The 16,980-nt window shown below is 40.4% G+C and overlaps 1 protein-coding gene across 5 annotated transcripts in view; it reads right to left on the reverse strand.

Annotated features, from left to right (window-relative positions):
* The window catches only part of PIGN (phosphatidylinositol glycan anchor biosynthesis class N), a 666,839-nt gene that overhangs the window by 225,611 nt on the left and 424,248 nt on the right, over nt 1-16,980 (reverse strand). The window lies entirely within an intron of this gene.

Consider the following 16,980-nt stretch of genomic DNA (forward strand, 5'->3'; position numbering starts at 1 on the left):
TCTATCTCCTTTAATTACCAGATACTGTATTTAAAAATTCTCCCAGGTTTTGTGTATTTTTCCTTTCTAATTTCCCCATGCCATTGGAGTTTAAAAGGATCTATCTATTATTGGACTCTTTGTGAACTTTTGGAGAATCATACATTCCTCAAGACAGAGCTCATATCCAACCGGTTGTGGATCATTAGATCGACAGTGTCTAAGTCGACAATGTTTAGGTCGACCACTATAGGTCGATAGTCACTAGGTCGACAGGGTTGGAAGGTCGGCAGCGTTTCTAGGTCGACATGTGCTAGGTCGACAGGTCAAAAGGTCGACATGAGGTTTCTTTTTTTTGGAGTCGTTTTCTTCGTAGAGTGACGGGGAATCCCAATTAGTGTACCGTGTCCACTCGCCATGCTTCGGGCAAGGTGATTACCATTCCAATCGTAGTCCACGTGGATCGTTACGTATGAAAAAGTAAAAAAAAAAATGTGAAAAACTCATTTCGACCTTTTGACCTAGCACACGTCAACCTAGAAACCATGTCGACCTTCCAACCCTGTCGACCTAGTGACTGTCGACCTATAGTGATCGACCTAAACATTGTCGACCTAGACAGTTTCGATCTTCAGACCGGATCCCATCCAACCTATTTTGTATCTATCTTTTCAGTCTGCAAAATTGCAGCTCTCTTTGAGCATGTAAAAATACTCAAACATTAATGAAGGTGTATACATTCTAGGTATTGTCAGAGTGCCATAGAAACTTTTTATGATATCATCAGAGTATAGGAAGTCTGCTAGCTTTCAGAAAAATGTCCCTGAAATATCCCACAAGATGAAATTTTAAGACTTCTGTTCTTTCTGCCTATATCAGTGCTCTTAAGGCCAGTACACACTGGAGAGATGTGTGCTGAGTGATCTGTCACCGACCGCTCAGCACACATCCCCCCCCCCCCCCCCCCCCGCTCAGCACAGCACAATGTGCGCTGAGCGAGGGGGGTGCTCATTTTACCCAGCGGGTGAAATTAGCAATGTGCTAGATTAGGCATGTCAAACTCATGGCCCTCCAGCTGTTCCCAGCATGCTTTACCAGCATACCTTCCACTGATCAGCTGGTAAAGCATGCTGGGACTTGTAGCTTCACAACAGCTGTATGACCATGAGTTTGAAATGCCTTTGCTAGATTGTGCCTGCATGCAGACCAATCTAGCACTGCTGATAGCGACGCGCGGGACCGCGCATCGCTATCGCTGGGGGGCATACACACGAGATCTATGCTTAATTTCTAAGAAATCTAGTCAGATTGCTTAGATTTTAAGCACGGATCTCTCCATGTGTACCCCCCTCTAGAAAACACCTTTAGATTTCAGTAGCAGCTTAATGCAGACGACACCCAAATGTATCTATTGTCTCCAGTTTTTTTACCTTCAATATTTTAAATCTATGTTGGCACATTTTGCATAATGCCTTTCCAGTATTTCATGTTGGATGTCCTCTTCCCACTTCAAACTTTCAGGAACTCAGCAAATCTTTCCAATTATCAGAATAGTTTCTAAATGAGCTGATAAGCAACCTTAAATAAAAGACCACCGTACTGTGCATCTTTGTGAAAGCCATGCTAAATGGGGAAATGCGTCAGTTGATTGGCATCATCAATTAGTGGTGGGCTAAACTCGGTAACCAGACTTACCAATCTTCCGCCATTATCTACTAATGAGCGAAACCTATACAGTAGTGATAAAGGAAGCCAGACAGTTCTACTGAGCTCCTGCAGATGGACTGGACATTGGCTACAATACACCATGTTTACTGGTACAGCAACAAGCACTACAGGTGATCCAGTAAACATGCTTTGCAGATATAGGCCCCGATACATATATGCAGCAACTCTCCTATTCCCTGGCCCGTCCAGAACCGCCAATCTGCTAACTAGATCTGCCGATCGGTGACCAGCAATCCATCGGGGAATCTAAACATTAAAATGCCTGATTTGCCGATCCAGACCATTTTCGGTAGAGATGTGCACCAACCCTCGTGTTTTGGTTTTGAATCTATATTCGTCTTCGCGTTTTGGTTTAGCAAAACACATTCACATGTTTTGGTTTTGGATTTGTATTTTTTATTTTAAATTGCTAAAAAAGCTAAAATCACATAATTTGGGACTCTTTTTGTTCCTACAGTATTAACTTCAATAACATTAATGTTCATTCAATTCCAGACAATTTTGACCACATCAAAGCACACAATATTGTTCACCAGTTTAGGTCAAAGGCTGACTGACTTAATCAGTTTAGGCCAATGGCTTGCACAAACACACGGAAGTTACTTTAAGAATATAGGACATCCATGAAACCTATTTAGGCACAGCAGTGGCAGACAGGATGGTAGTTTAATAAACTATATGACCGTATAAAATTAATATTTTCAAACGAAGTGGACACAGGGCAGTGCAGGCAAATGGAGGTGGAGTATGTATATAGTGGAAGACAGGTAAAGGATTGAAGGAGTGATTAGTTAATTTGTTTGATTGACTAAGAAAAATTATGTGAGGGAAGAGGTGGTAGTATTTCCAAAATGTGAGTTACCTATGTTCTTTATCCCTTGTTGGGAATCCATGGCTATTAACATTGCTAACATTGCTCTTCAACCCTTGTCGGAAATCCTTGACTATTACCACTGCTCTTCAACCCTCGTCTGGAATCCTTGACTATTGACATTGCTCTTAAACTCTTGTTAGGAATCCTTGACTATTCTATTAAAATTGTATTATTTTCTGGTTAAAAATGTGTTGTAAATTAGTGATATATTAGAGCAATAACCAATAAAAAAAAAATTATCTATGCAAAAAGACCACCACATGCCCCCCCAAAATGCGACCCATTAAGAAAAGAAAAGTGGTGCAAGAGGGAAATGAAGGTGGAGTATGTATGTAGTGTAAGGCAGGTGAAGGAAGGATTGATTCGTTAGTTCATTTAACTTACATTTTTGATTGGCTAAGAAAATTTATAAAGGGGTAGTATGGCCATCAGGTCAGCATCATAACCCTTGTTGGGAATCCTTGGCTACTAACATTGCTCTTCAACCCTTGTCACGAATCTGTGACTACTAACATTGCTCTTCAACCCTTGTCAGGAATCCGTGACTATTGTATTAACAATGTATTCTTTTATGATTAAAAATGTGTGGCAAATTTGTAATGCCCCCGATCATTAATAAGGAAGTTGATGATGCGGGTGTTGGCAGTGGGGACTGCATGTGCTGATCCAACTGGTTGTGGTAATACTGAACTGCCTGTTATTATTTTACAAATTAATATAATTTTTTTAAATACATTTTATGAATTCACTGCAAATTACATAACAGGGAAGAGGGTGCCTAGATGGTTATCATCCTTACCTCTGCTAACTTTGGCTTCCCAAATGGAACAGATACTTTCACAGATGTCAGGCTTTGGAAAAAAAAAATCCACACCGAAGAGGTGGGTTTTTTTTTGGTCTTATGCCAAAGCACAACAATGGCTTTCTTTTAATCATGAGCAAGTACTGCTGCCACTGTCATCATCAGTATCCTCATTCGCATCATATAGCACACTAATAGCGCCCTCATTATGTTGCACTTCTAAACTAGCATTCTCAATTTCTATTAAGTCAACATCTTTACTTGTACTGCTCATCCCCACATTTGCAGAGGGTGAAGAAATGGTGGAAGGAGGTTTCTCTGGGAGTATGATGTCAGAAATGTTAGACTCAGACAAAGCTAACGTGGACACACCTAGACTCTCCGCAGGGATTTGTGAATAAACCATTTGTTCTTCAGGCATAGTGTTCTTTTTTTTTTTTTTTTTGGGGGGGGGGGGGGCACTGATTTGTCTGTTTTAAATGTGACACCTCTATCACTTTTCTTTAACATTGTGAAATATTTATATATAAGGTACCCTTTCCTAAACTTTCTGCCCCCTGGACAACTTTTGTAGATGCATGGCAGCAACGATAGTACTAATGCTGGGTTGCTGCTCCTGCTCTTCTATCGACAGATTGTGATCAACTCACAGAACTTATATTATTAATGCAGTGACACGGCAGCTACTGAGCGTTATTGTTTCACACAGTGCCACTGCCTGGCCCTGAACACAACCCAAACAAGTTTAGAAAAATACTGTATGTACATTTAAAAAAAAAAACATATGACAACTTCACACTGTGACTCACAGAGCTAATATTAACAGTGGCATGGCACCTACTGAGCGCTATTATTTAACACAGTGCTACTGCATGGCCCTGAAAACAACACACACAAATTTTAGAAAAAGAAGTATTTTCTTTTTAATAAATGACAACTTCACACTGTGACTCACAGTGCTGATATTAATGGTGGCAAGTCAACTACTAAGCATTACTGTTTAACACACTCTCATAGCAATGGATTGCGGGTATGTGCATACGCTCACACCCATGAATCTCAAGACTCAAAAGCCGCTCTGCGTATGCTACATAGCAAGACTGTATAAGGACACATCTGTATATTATATGTATTATCAAGATCTAAACCTCTCATCTACAGTGTCTTCACTGGTTGCACCTGTTCCTGGCAACAAGACTTTTTATTCAAAATATTAATATATTAGTGTCAGAGTAACCTCAGATAGCCCCTCAACTAATGATTCATTATATAATACCTATCAAGTAAGTATTGAGCAGATGGTGGGTGGAACATTCATATCTGACAGACTCAAGAAAAGCATGTTAGCTGTACATTCCTTTTTCTACTAACCAGGTTGTTCCGTTATAACATTTTTCAAAACGGCTTGATGGATACAATTTAACATTTGCCCATCAGCAAGAACATAAAAGGAAATGCACGTCCTGGGTTTTCATTACTTTCCAAAAAAGGATCATGTGAGAAGTACAGATGTGTCCTCATATACTGTACCTATTATTTTGGCTAAGCCCATGTTGCGCTAAACAAAGCTTTTTGACATAATTTGTTGATATGTTTGTGCAGACACATCTGTTCTGTAAACCAATAGGAAGATATTTCTTTGTACTGTATCTTAAGGATGTTTTATCACTTTACATCTTACGGCTTAGCAATACATTTAGACCAAAAGCTTTGTAATGTGCAGAAATCTGAAATTGTGCCACCACTCATTTCCGTAAAAAATAAAAATAAAAAAATAATCCTACAACGTAACAGAAAAGGACATTGTAGTTAAAGACTACTTCTGTTTCTGTGATTTTATATTTACAATGCTGGGAAATGTTAATTTTAACGATAATGATCTTCACCCCCAACCCAAGCATAGCAATAATTAGATCAGCTGGTAGATTAGGTTAAAAATCAGCAACATCATGTTACAATCAAAAGTATACTCTGAAAAACTTAAGTCTGGAAAAGGATAGAAATTCCTTTGCAAGGGTCTACTGTCCAAAAGTTGGTAAAAGAATAATTGTTTTCATGTGTTCTCATGGGTCTTTGAAATACTGTAGCAAAAAACACTACAATATCTAAACAATCTCCGCATCACATAAGGCAAATTTTTCTGACTACACGAATAGACACTGGTTAAAAGGTGGAATGTATGCCTTAGCACCCCATAAAAATGAGGTTTATAGTATTGTGTTTTGGAAGTGTTTTTGTTTACATCAAGATATGGTGGTATCACTGACTGAGGTTTGTATTCTTCTCTTTATATAAGGATACTAAAGAACAATGCCAGACTACTTGTCTATGAGCTGAAAAGTAAGCTTACGGACAATGACCCAAATTACACCAACAAATCTACATTAGAATAGCTGAAGGTTAATAGATGTTGAGTTTTAGAAAAGCTGACCTGAATCTAGCAGATCATACTGAAAAATAAACAGAAGTCTGTAGTTTGACAAATTGATGCATACATGAATAAGTGAGAATTCCGCCACAGAACAGCAAACGGATCAATATTTACAAGAAATGTTACTTTTCAGAATTGCTGTTACAGCTGGTGTCACCAGTTATCAAGTTCAACAATTCATTTTTTGATAAAGAAGAATGACTAGGTGTTGCATCTGCCTAATAAATAATCTAAAGTGTATGTTAATAGTTCAGTCAGTGTTAGTTTTTAGTTTTTGAAATAATGACATTTACATACACCATGAAATATTGAATTTTTATATTTTGATGTTGATGATAATAATAATAAAGACAACAATAATAATGTAATGTTTAAAATAAAAATGAATTAACCTTATTTGTTGAATCATGGAAATGTTTGATTTTGCAGTTGCAGAACATGAATTAGGAAAGAGACATTGCCTCTGGCTGAAAATTGTACATTATATGCTAAAAATTGAATTTTCAGGTCAAGTCCATGGAGGGTTCTACAGAAGCAAATCTATTTCATGTTTAATTTCATGGGAACCTTTGCAACAGCTGCAGAAGTTTAAAAGCAATTAATAAACTTAGGCCATCAATTTCTCAGAGACAAATGTATGACACCATTACTAGATGACGCATTATTTCACTAATCTATTTTCAGAGGTTATCAACCTAAAATATATTGTCCAAGTAATAAAAAAGTTCATATTAAAAGTAGAGAATATATAAAATAAACACGATACAGTATTTATACACTGTGAAAGACAGATATAAATGAATACACACAGGGCTGGCTCGAGGCACATTCCTTAAGAGCCGGGCTCCCCAAGGGCGGTCGTCAAGCATTTCAAATATGGCATCGGTTCGGCAGCCAATAAGAGCTTGTGGACCGGCAGCAGCGGCTCCTGATTGGCTGTAGGACCACGAACTTTGATTGGCTCACGAAACGGCTCCATATTCGAGATGCCTGCTGCCGCTGAAGATGCGAGACTGGACTTAAGGGCAGCGTAGGTGCGCTGCACTCTTCTCCGACTGTACACACCGAGGCCAGTCGCAGTGCCCAGCAGCAGCACCAAAGCCCAGCCCAGCAGCAGAGCCCAGCCCATCAGTGGTGTGGTGAGCACTAAGGGCAGTTTGTGTAAGCAGAACTATTGGGTGCAGTATGTGTATCTGACACTATACTGGGGACATTATGTGCAACTACCACAATACTGGGGGACCTTGTGTGTAACTGGCACTACACTGGGGACATTATGTGCAACTGGCACTATGCTGGGGGACATTATGTGTAACTGGCACTACACTGGGGGACATTATGTGTAACTGGCACTATACTGGGGGACATTATGTGCAACAGGCACTATACTGGGGAACATTATGTGTAACTGGCACTATACTGGGGGACATTGTGTGCAACTGGCACTATACTGGGGACATTATGTGCAACTGCCACTATTCATGGGGACATTATGTGCAACTGGCACTATTCATGGGGACAGTATGTGCAACTGGCACTATACTAGGGACATTATGTGCAACTGGCACTATACTGGGGACTATGTGTAACTGGCACTATACTGGGGGACATTGTGTGCAACTGGCACTATATTGGGGACATTATGTGCAACTGCCACTATTCATGGGGACATTATGTGCAACTGGCACTATTCATGGGGACAGTATGTGCAACTGGCACTATACTAGGGACATTATGTGCAACTGGCACTATACTGGGGACTATGTGCAACTGCCACTATACTGGGGAACATTATGTGTAACTGGCACTATACTGGGGACATTATGTGCAACTGGCACTATTCATGGGGACATTATGTGCAACTGGCACTATTCATGGGGACAGTATGTGCAACTGGCACTATACTAGGGACATTATGTGCAACTGGCACTATACTGGGGACTATGTGCAACTGACACTATACTGGGGACATTATGTGTAACTGGCACTATACTGGGGACATGATGGTGTGCTGAGAGCCAACGCCGTGCGTGGGTGATGGTGTGGCTGAGAGATGACACAAGGAGGAGATGATGGTGTGGCTTAGAAATGCAGTGGGGAGATGGTGTGGATAAGAGATGCAATGGGAAGATGGTGTGGCTGACAGATGCAGGGGGCAGGATGGGACACAGGGGGCAGGATGAGAGTCTGGTTGAACCGCTGTTGTAGGATGCTGACTTTCTTAATATTCCTACACAAACAGGTATCTTCCAGATGATGTGACCTACATGAATAGCGAATACCGAGTGAAGACGCCATCTGCCTTACAAGATATATTTCTTCCACATTGTGAGAAACCATCATATAGGTAAGGTGCATGTGTAATTGAAAAGAATATTCCCAGTGTGATGGGGGAAGGCATTCTTAATCTTGCTCTGGGCTCCGAAAACCCTAGCTATGCCTCTTGATTAAAAAAAAAAAGTTATCAGTATATATGATACTGATACGATTTACCAAAAATAACATTGTTACATATTGAGACATACTAGCTTCTTCGTGTGTGTGTGTGTGTGTGTGTGTGTGTGAGGACAAAATCAATATGTATTCTATTTTAAGATATGTACTATTGCATTGTATTATTGTATTGTCTTTATCTGCTTGTAGTAATGGGGTGCCGGTTGCACTTGGTACAGCACAGCTGACAGCACCGATGTCAACAGATGATGCGGCCGGAATGGTGAGCACTCTATTCGCGTAGCGATGTGAAAAAGATGTGTGTGTGTGTGTGTATATATATATATATATATATATATCCTGAACATGTCTCAGCTGTTCCTTAGCAATCTATCTAAGCCAATGTAAGGTGACTAGTGTACCTTTAATAGCCATAAAGAGTGAGGCAGGTGACATTAAATCTAGCAGGCAGATGATGTGTGCAACAGCAGTGAAGTAGTCAGGTTTCAAGACTCTGTGATAGTGTAGCTTGAAGGTGGGGTACCTTGGTGATCGGGTTGCAGGCTTCCGTGCATTGGCCAATCCACTAACTAAACCCCCATCATTTATTTATTGAGGTGTTGAGGATAAGTGAGCTTACTTTGGTGAGTGCTGGGTTTTCTGTTTGTGTATATATATATATATATATATATATATGTATTTTTGTTAATTGAAAAATACAACAAGAAGGGCACACTTACTGATAACGAATCGAAGTTTTTATTTATTGAGGATCCGGTTGTGCCAACTATATATGTGTTACCTAAAATACAAAAGAGCCTTACTCACCCACCGGGACGACCAATTGTGTCTGGAGTGGGCTCAATCACTGCCAATTTGTCACAGTGGATTGATTTCCATCTACAGCAATTTGTTCCCCTTAATCGTTCACATTTGAAGGATACCACTGAAACTATAGACTTTTTAAATCAAGTATCCTTGATGGAAGATTATCTCTTGGTAACTGCAGACGTCAGTTCAATGTATACTATCATCAAACATCAACAAGGTGTTAGTGCTATTAAAAAGGTGTTAGGGATTTTTAGTGGATATATGGTTTTCACCTGACTGCGCTCATCCCCTACAGTTCTGAATACTTATGAATGAATTCTAAACAAAAACTGGATACTTATTAAAATGTTGTGTTTTACTTTCACATGAAACAGAAATGACACTCAATACAGTGAATCAATATAACCAATACTAATTTAAACTAATAATGAATTGTAGGTAAAGACGATGAAAATGCAGTAACCACAATGTGCGCTCCAAGGGGAGCACTTGTCATAAACTCAGTCCTTTTACCACTGAAAGTAGTAATCAATTCCTTGTAGTATTTGGCGTGTGTGTTCTGACACACAGGCCAATTGGCTGGAAGGAATTGTAAAGTCTGGCAGTGTTTCCTTGCGAGTCTAATCAAGATTATCCAGTAAAATGTCTCTAGTCCTGACCGGACTGTGAGGGTTTCTTTCAAAGTCTGTCTTAAGTAAATAAATTACAGAGGACGGCGTCCCGTACCTCTGTGTGTGAAGGCAGGTATTCGTGCACTCTCGTTGCGGCCGTGCTGATAAGGTGTACAGGTGCGGGGGGCAGCGGGAACCTCTTGGCGGCTCCGGACAGACTTGCCCTTCGGCTCGTACGCCCGCTCTGCCGGTTCGTCCTGCTAAGGATCTCCCCGTGAGCCTGTAGCACTCGCCGGGCTAGTCGTAGTCGCGTGGGGGGGAGCTTAGCCGCAGGATCTAAACAGAGCCTGTGGCAGTATCGCACCTCCCCACAACGGAGTACTCACCTGTGTGGTCCTCTTGCTGCCCGTCCGTCTGTGCAGCTTACCGATGTCTGCGCCGTGGGTCCGAAGGTCTCACAGCACTCTCCTGCTCTCCGATGGTGTGTGTGATGTTCCTCGTTCGTCTCCTCCAACACGTTTCAACCGGATTGGTCTTCCTCTGGGAGTCTTTGCAGTGTTCAGATCGTGGTGGGTGTTAAATTAGCTTGAGGGTGGGACTAACGTCTGTTCCTCCTTTGTTCCACTGGTTTGATTGGTGGTTGAGATTGTCAGTATTAACGGGGGCAATTAACACATTCCTTCACTCTGTCCCATTTTTGAGTGTCAGAAACAGGGGAGGTTTGAAAACATGGCAATGCAAGTGAAGCTCTGTTCTTTGAGAAAGTCCATAAATGTATTTATTATTTGGTATTTGCTGAACATTTGTATTCTTATATAAACTAAATGGATGCTGATTGTATGACTGAGTTTCTAGATTTCAGTCGTTAGTGCCAAGATGCAGTGGCCGAACTGTTGGTTATCAACTTTATTAAAATAATAGTAATATATTCTGGTGACATAGAATTCAAATAGTTTTAAATTAAATTAACACAGGTTCCGGTTCAATTTATAGATCAGTAATGGTGTAAATCCTATTATTAAGAAAACTGGTATGAAGCCTGTTAGTAAGCTAACTAATCATGAAGCTGTTCAAATATGTCAGGGTGTTTCTTGTGTGTCACACTGGTGGTAAAGTGGATTCGCTGGGATATAATTCTCTTTCCCAGTTCGGAGTGATTTGTAATCCTGTGTTACCTGAAGGCTTTTGCATGCATTTATTATCTACAGACTTAATGATTTGTTCTACTTGCAAATGATAGACCTTATATCATTGTCAATGTTTAACCCTTTTGGTGCCAGTGTACCAAAGGCAATTATTAGGCGCAATTCTTCTTTATTTATTTTTTGTATGTAATCCCCTCCCCCTCCAGTTCTTCTTGATTTCTTTCAACCCTGTAAACTTTAGTAGTGTGGGGTTTGATTCGTGATGATCTCTAAAGTGTAAGGAGAGCGGATGATCTTCTGTTTTTCGTTTAATGTTGCGGATATGTTCACTGATTCGAATTTTTAGTGGTCTAATGGTTCTTCCTATATATTGTAGCTTGCATGGACATTCTAGTAAATAAATGATGCCTTTGCTGTGGCATGTAATTCTGTCTTGGATTTTTTGTAGCTATAGGAGTTGGTTGTGGATTTCTTCATGGTAGTGGGTAATGTGCTTCTTGCTTTTGTCACTTGGCAACCTGAGCAGGTCCCACAGTTGATTCACTGTATTGAGTGTCATTTCTGTTTCATGTGAAAGTAAAACACACACTTTTAATAAGTATCCAGTTTTTGTTTAGAAATCATTCATAAGTATTCAGAACTGTAGGGGATGAGCGCAGTCAGGTGAAAACCATATATCCACATTGAACCCAAGGGCAAGGACACCCTGTTGACTAGCAGCACATCCCAAATAGCAAAACCACCCCAGTGCGCAGATTACCTCCCTTTTGTCAAAATCTGCAAGTCTGTCCATAATCTGCAGCAAGGGTTATTACACTCACGTTCATGGGCATTATTTATAACCGAAAGGATAGGGAAAATAGAGCTAAGGACTTATTTGCGCAATTTAGTAGCGCCACCAATGAGGTACCAAACACCACTAACTTTTTCAATAAATTTACCCTATTTGAAAAGTACATTACAAAAGAAAATAAATTATGGTGGGACATACAGACCCTAGCATGGTACCAAAGCAACAAAGTTATACCAAAAGGACTTAGAATCAAGAAGGCTTCAGCCTTACATAACCCTGACATCACATTTACTAAACAATGGAACAACATACTCGATAATTGCTCTCATCAATTAGTGAAATTACTAATAGATACACATACGGAGGAACTAGCCAAACTAGAATCTAGCAACCAACAATTTAGTTCGGAATTAGAACCATTTGAACAAAAACAAGAATTCCGCACCTTAACAGAAATCACACTACAAAGGGTTAGACAAGAGAGGAGAAAATTATCACCATCAAAAAGAACAAAATACTCAGAGACTAGTTTGGAATACACCAAAAGAACAAATCCAAACAAAAGTTAGCACACGATTCACACAGGAACGCCATTCAGAAGAAAACTCCACCTAAAACAAGAACCAGAGCACCACCAGCCTTACCTAGGACACCCATTTACAAAAGGTTAAAATTAACATACCAACAGTACATGACAAAGCTACATTCGAAAAATTTAGAAACAGGTAAACTGATTACTCAATCAAGCAACTATGATATATCCATTGAAACATCTACGATAACTGATAACGATACATCCTTTTCCATCTATGATATAAATGACGAATTCTCACATGAATTAGCCAGACAATCATTAGAACAGGGCTGGCTCGACACTGAATTAGCGTTACTTAATACAACACCAGTAACACTGGGGTCACAGACGGAACATCTTCCAGCCACTGTTGAGAGCACCTTACTCACTGAAGAAGTTAAAACTGACATCAATCCGACATGTGGAGACTCCAACAGTTTTTTGGAACCAACGACAGACCATATCCATCAGATAGGGTCTGTCGAGACACAGAATCAGCAGACAAAGAGAAAACTTTCAGAACCCGACGAGGATGCAGGGGGGGACAAAAAAGCAAAACACTGACACAAACCGAAGGACAGGGCATTTTCAATCTAAGTAGCCATATACTTAACAAACATCAAGTCAGTGCCCTAGATAAGGGGCTTAAATTTGCACCCACAGCACCATTAAACAAATTCGAAACTTATCTGGACATACAAAAATTTACACGAAAGCTTACATTAAAGAAGTACTTTCAGAAGACCCCGCTACCACAACATAAACCAGACAAGGACGATCCGTTTTCTCATACTTCTCTCAAATCCAAGTCACAGTTCTATCCCAACTACATGATGGGAAACCATATAGCAACCTTCACCGACATGGTAGAGAAAGACGTCATGAGACTAGATGACAGACTTAACAGACTTAGAAAACGTAACATGACCAATAATGAACAAACAGCATTGACAGAACTAAGTAAGAACACCAACTTGGTAATTAAACCGGCAGATAAAGGGGGAGGGATGGTACTTCTTAACAAGGACGATTACATGAAGGAAGCAAATAACATATTGAGCGACACGAGTACCTACAGAAAATTACAAGGAGGCCCCACCCATACATTCAAACACCAGTTACAGATACTACTTAGAGAATGGTTGGACAAAGGGATTCTTTCGACACAGAAACACACATACCTAAATATACAACATCCAATCATACCAGTATTTTACTACTTACCAAAAGTGCATAAAAATCCAACCAAACCACCGGGTAAACCGATAATATCTGGAATAGATTCAATCAGCTCGAACCTCTCGCAATATATTGATTTCTTCCTACAGCCATACGTAAAAACTCAAAAATCCCATCTCAGAGATACCACTGACATCATTAGAAAGCTAGAGTCAATCACATGGAAAGAGGATTACTGGCTAGTCACAAGCGATGTCACTTCTTTATACTCCATCATAGATCACGCACAGGGACTAGCCAGCACACGCCATTACCTCGAACAAGACCCCAACATGTTACCAGAACAACGAGAATTCATTTTGGGGGGTATAGAGTACATTCTCACCCATAACTACCTATGGTTTAACAACAATTACTACCTACAGACCACTGGGACCGCTATGGGGACGAGGTTCGCGCCAAGTTACGCAAATCTATTCATGAGTAAGTGGGAAGACGACACAATTTGGTCTGATGTGACACTTGGTGCGAGCCTCGTCCTCTGGACCAGATTTATAGATGATATATTCTTCATCTGGAAGGGAGATGAAGAATCACTCAAAAAGTTCAATACACACCTGAATCAGAACGACTGGAATCTCAAACTCACCACCACGTACAGCAAGAAAAAGGTGCAATTTTTAGATCTTAACATATTTATCGATGAGGATCAAATACACACAAACACTTATAACAAAACTGTTGACGTAAATAGCTACATACTAGCCACCAGTGGGCATCATCCGACATGGCTCAACGGCATACCAATGGGACAATTCAAAAGACTTCGTAGAGATTTCTCTAAGATGAGTGATTATGAAACACAGGGGAAAGTTTTAAGTGACAGATTTAGAGAAAAAAACTATCATACCGAAACAGTACAAGTAGCCTTTGAAACAGCAAAAAAGATAGATAGGCCTGCACTCCTACATTATAAAGAGAAGCCAAAACAGATGACGCAAATCGAAGAACCACTATTCATAACACAATATTCAGATCAAGCCCATCAGATCAAAAAGATTATAACAAAACATTGGCAGATATTACTGCAAGATCACAATTTAGCGAAAATCTTACCCCCCAATCCCAAAGTCATATATCGAAAGGCTCCCGACATTAAGAAAAAACTAACGCATAGCCACATACCACCATCGAATCAGATACAAACCACATTAGATGGGACACATAGCAAGGGGTTTTTTTATCACTGTGGGACCTGCTCAGGTTGCCAAGTGACAAAAGCAAGAAGCACATTACCCACTATCATGAAGAAATCCACAACCAACTCCTACAGCTACAAAATCCAAGACAGAATTACATGCCACAGCAAAGGCATCATTTACTTACTAGAATGTCCATGCAAGCTACAATATATAGGAAGAACCATTAGACCACTAAAAATTTGAATCAGTGAACATATCCGCAACATTAAACGAAAAACAGAAGATCATCCGCTCTCCTTACACTTTAGAGATCATCACGAATCAAACCCCACACTACTAAAGTTTACAGGGTTGAAAGAAATCAAGAAGAACTGGAGGGGAGGGGATTACATACAAAAAATAAATAAAGAAGAATTGCGCCTAATAATTGCCTTTGGTACACTGGCACCAAAAGGGTTAAACATTGACAATGAAATAAGGTCTATCATTTGCAAGTAGAACAAATCATTAAGTCTGTAGATAATAAATGCATGCAAAGGCCTTCAGGTAACACAGGATTACAAATCACTCCGAACTGGGAAAGAGAATTATATCCCAGCGAATCCACTTTACCACCAGTGTGACACACAAGAAACACCCTGACATATTTGAACAGCTTCATGATTAGTTAGCTTACTAACAGGCTTCATACCAGTACCAGTTTTCTTAATAATAGGATTTACACCATTACTGATCTATAAATTGAACCGGAACCCGTGTTAATATAATTTAAAACTATTTGAATTCTATGTCACCAGAATATATTACTATTATTTTAATAAAGTTGATAACCAACAGTTCGGTCACTGCATCTTGGCACTAACGACTGAAATCTAGAAACTCAGTCATACAATCAGCATCCATTTAGTTTATATAAGAATACAAATGTTCAGCAAATACCAAATAATAAATACATTTATGGACTTTCTCAAAGAACAGAGCTTCACTTGCATTGCCATGTTTTCAAACCTCCCCTGTTTCTGACACTCAAAAATGGGACAGAGTGAAGGAATGTGTTAATTGCCCCCGTTAATACTGACAATCTCAACCACCAATCAAACCAGTGGAACAAAGGAGGAACAGACGTTAGTCCCGCCCTCAAGCTAATTTAACACCCACCACGATCTGAACACTGCAAAGACTCCCAGAGGAAGACCAATCCGGTTGAAACGCGTTGGAGGAGACGAACGAGGAACATCACACACCATCGGAGAGCAGGAGAGTGCTGTGAGACCTTCGGACCCACGGCGCAGACATCGGTAAGCCGTACAGACGGACGAGCAGCAAGAGGACCACACAGGTGAGTACTCCGTTGTGGGGAGGTGCGATACTGCCACAGGCTCTGTTTAGATCCTGCGGCTAAACTCACCCCCACGCGACTACGACTAGCCCGGCGAGTGCTGCAGGCTCACGGGGAGATCCTTAGCAGGACGAACCGGCAGAGCGGGCACACGAGCCGAAGGGCAAGTCTGTCCGGAGCCGCCAAGAGGTTCCCGCTGCCCCCCGCACCTGTACACCTTATCAGCACGGCCGCAACGAGAGTGCACGAATACCTGCCTTCACACACAGAGGTACGGGACGCCGTCCTCTGTAATTTATTTACTTAAGACAGACTCTGAAAGAAACCCTCACAGTCCGGTCAGGACTAGAGACATTTTACTGGATAATCTTGATTAGACTCGCAAGGAAACACTGCCAGACTTTACAATTCCTTCCAGCCAATTGGCCTGTGTGTCAGAACACACACGCCAAATACTACAAGGAATTGATTACTACTTTCAGTGGTAAAAGGACTGAGTTTATGACAAGTGCTCCCCTTGGAGCGCACATTGTGGTTACTGCATTTTGATCGTCTTTACCTACAATTCATTATTAGTTTAAATTAGTATTGGTTATATTGATTCACTGTATTGAGTGTCATTTCTGTTTCATGTGAAAGTAAAACACACCCTTTTAATAAGTATCCAGTTTTTGTTTAGAATTCATTCATAAGTATTCAGAACTGTAGGGGATGAGCGCAGTCAGGTGAAAACCATATATCCACATTGAACCAAAGGGCAGCACATCCCAAACAGCAAAACGACCCCAGTGCGCAGATTACCTCCCTTTTGTTAGGGGTTTTTAATTTGGAACAATCCCTCCAAGATCTTATAGTTGAGGGCATACAATTTATTTTCAATAATAATAATAATTTTATCTTTAAGGATGAGTTTTACATCCAGAAGAGGGGCACCACCATCGGCACTAGGTTTGCCCCTAGTTACTGTATGCCAATATTTTTATGACTGTATGGGAAGATGAGTTGGTGTGGTGCAATAATCCAGACAGGGTGAACCTACTGTCATGGCGGCATTATATA

Source organism: Pseudophryne corroboree, chromosome 5, assembly GCF_028390025.1.
Source record: "Pseudophryne corroboree isolate aPseCor3 chromosome 5, aPseCor3.hap2, whole genome shotgun sequence".
NCBI classification, from domain to species: Eukaryota; Metazoa; Chordata; class Amphibia; order Anura; family Myobatrachidae; genus Pseudophryne; species Pseudophryne corroboree.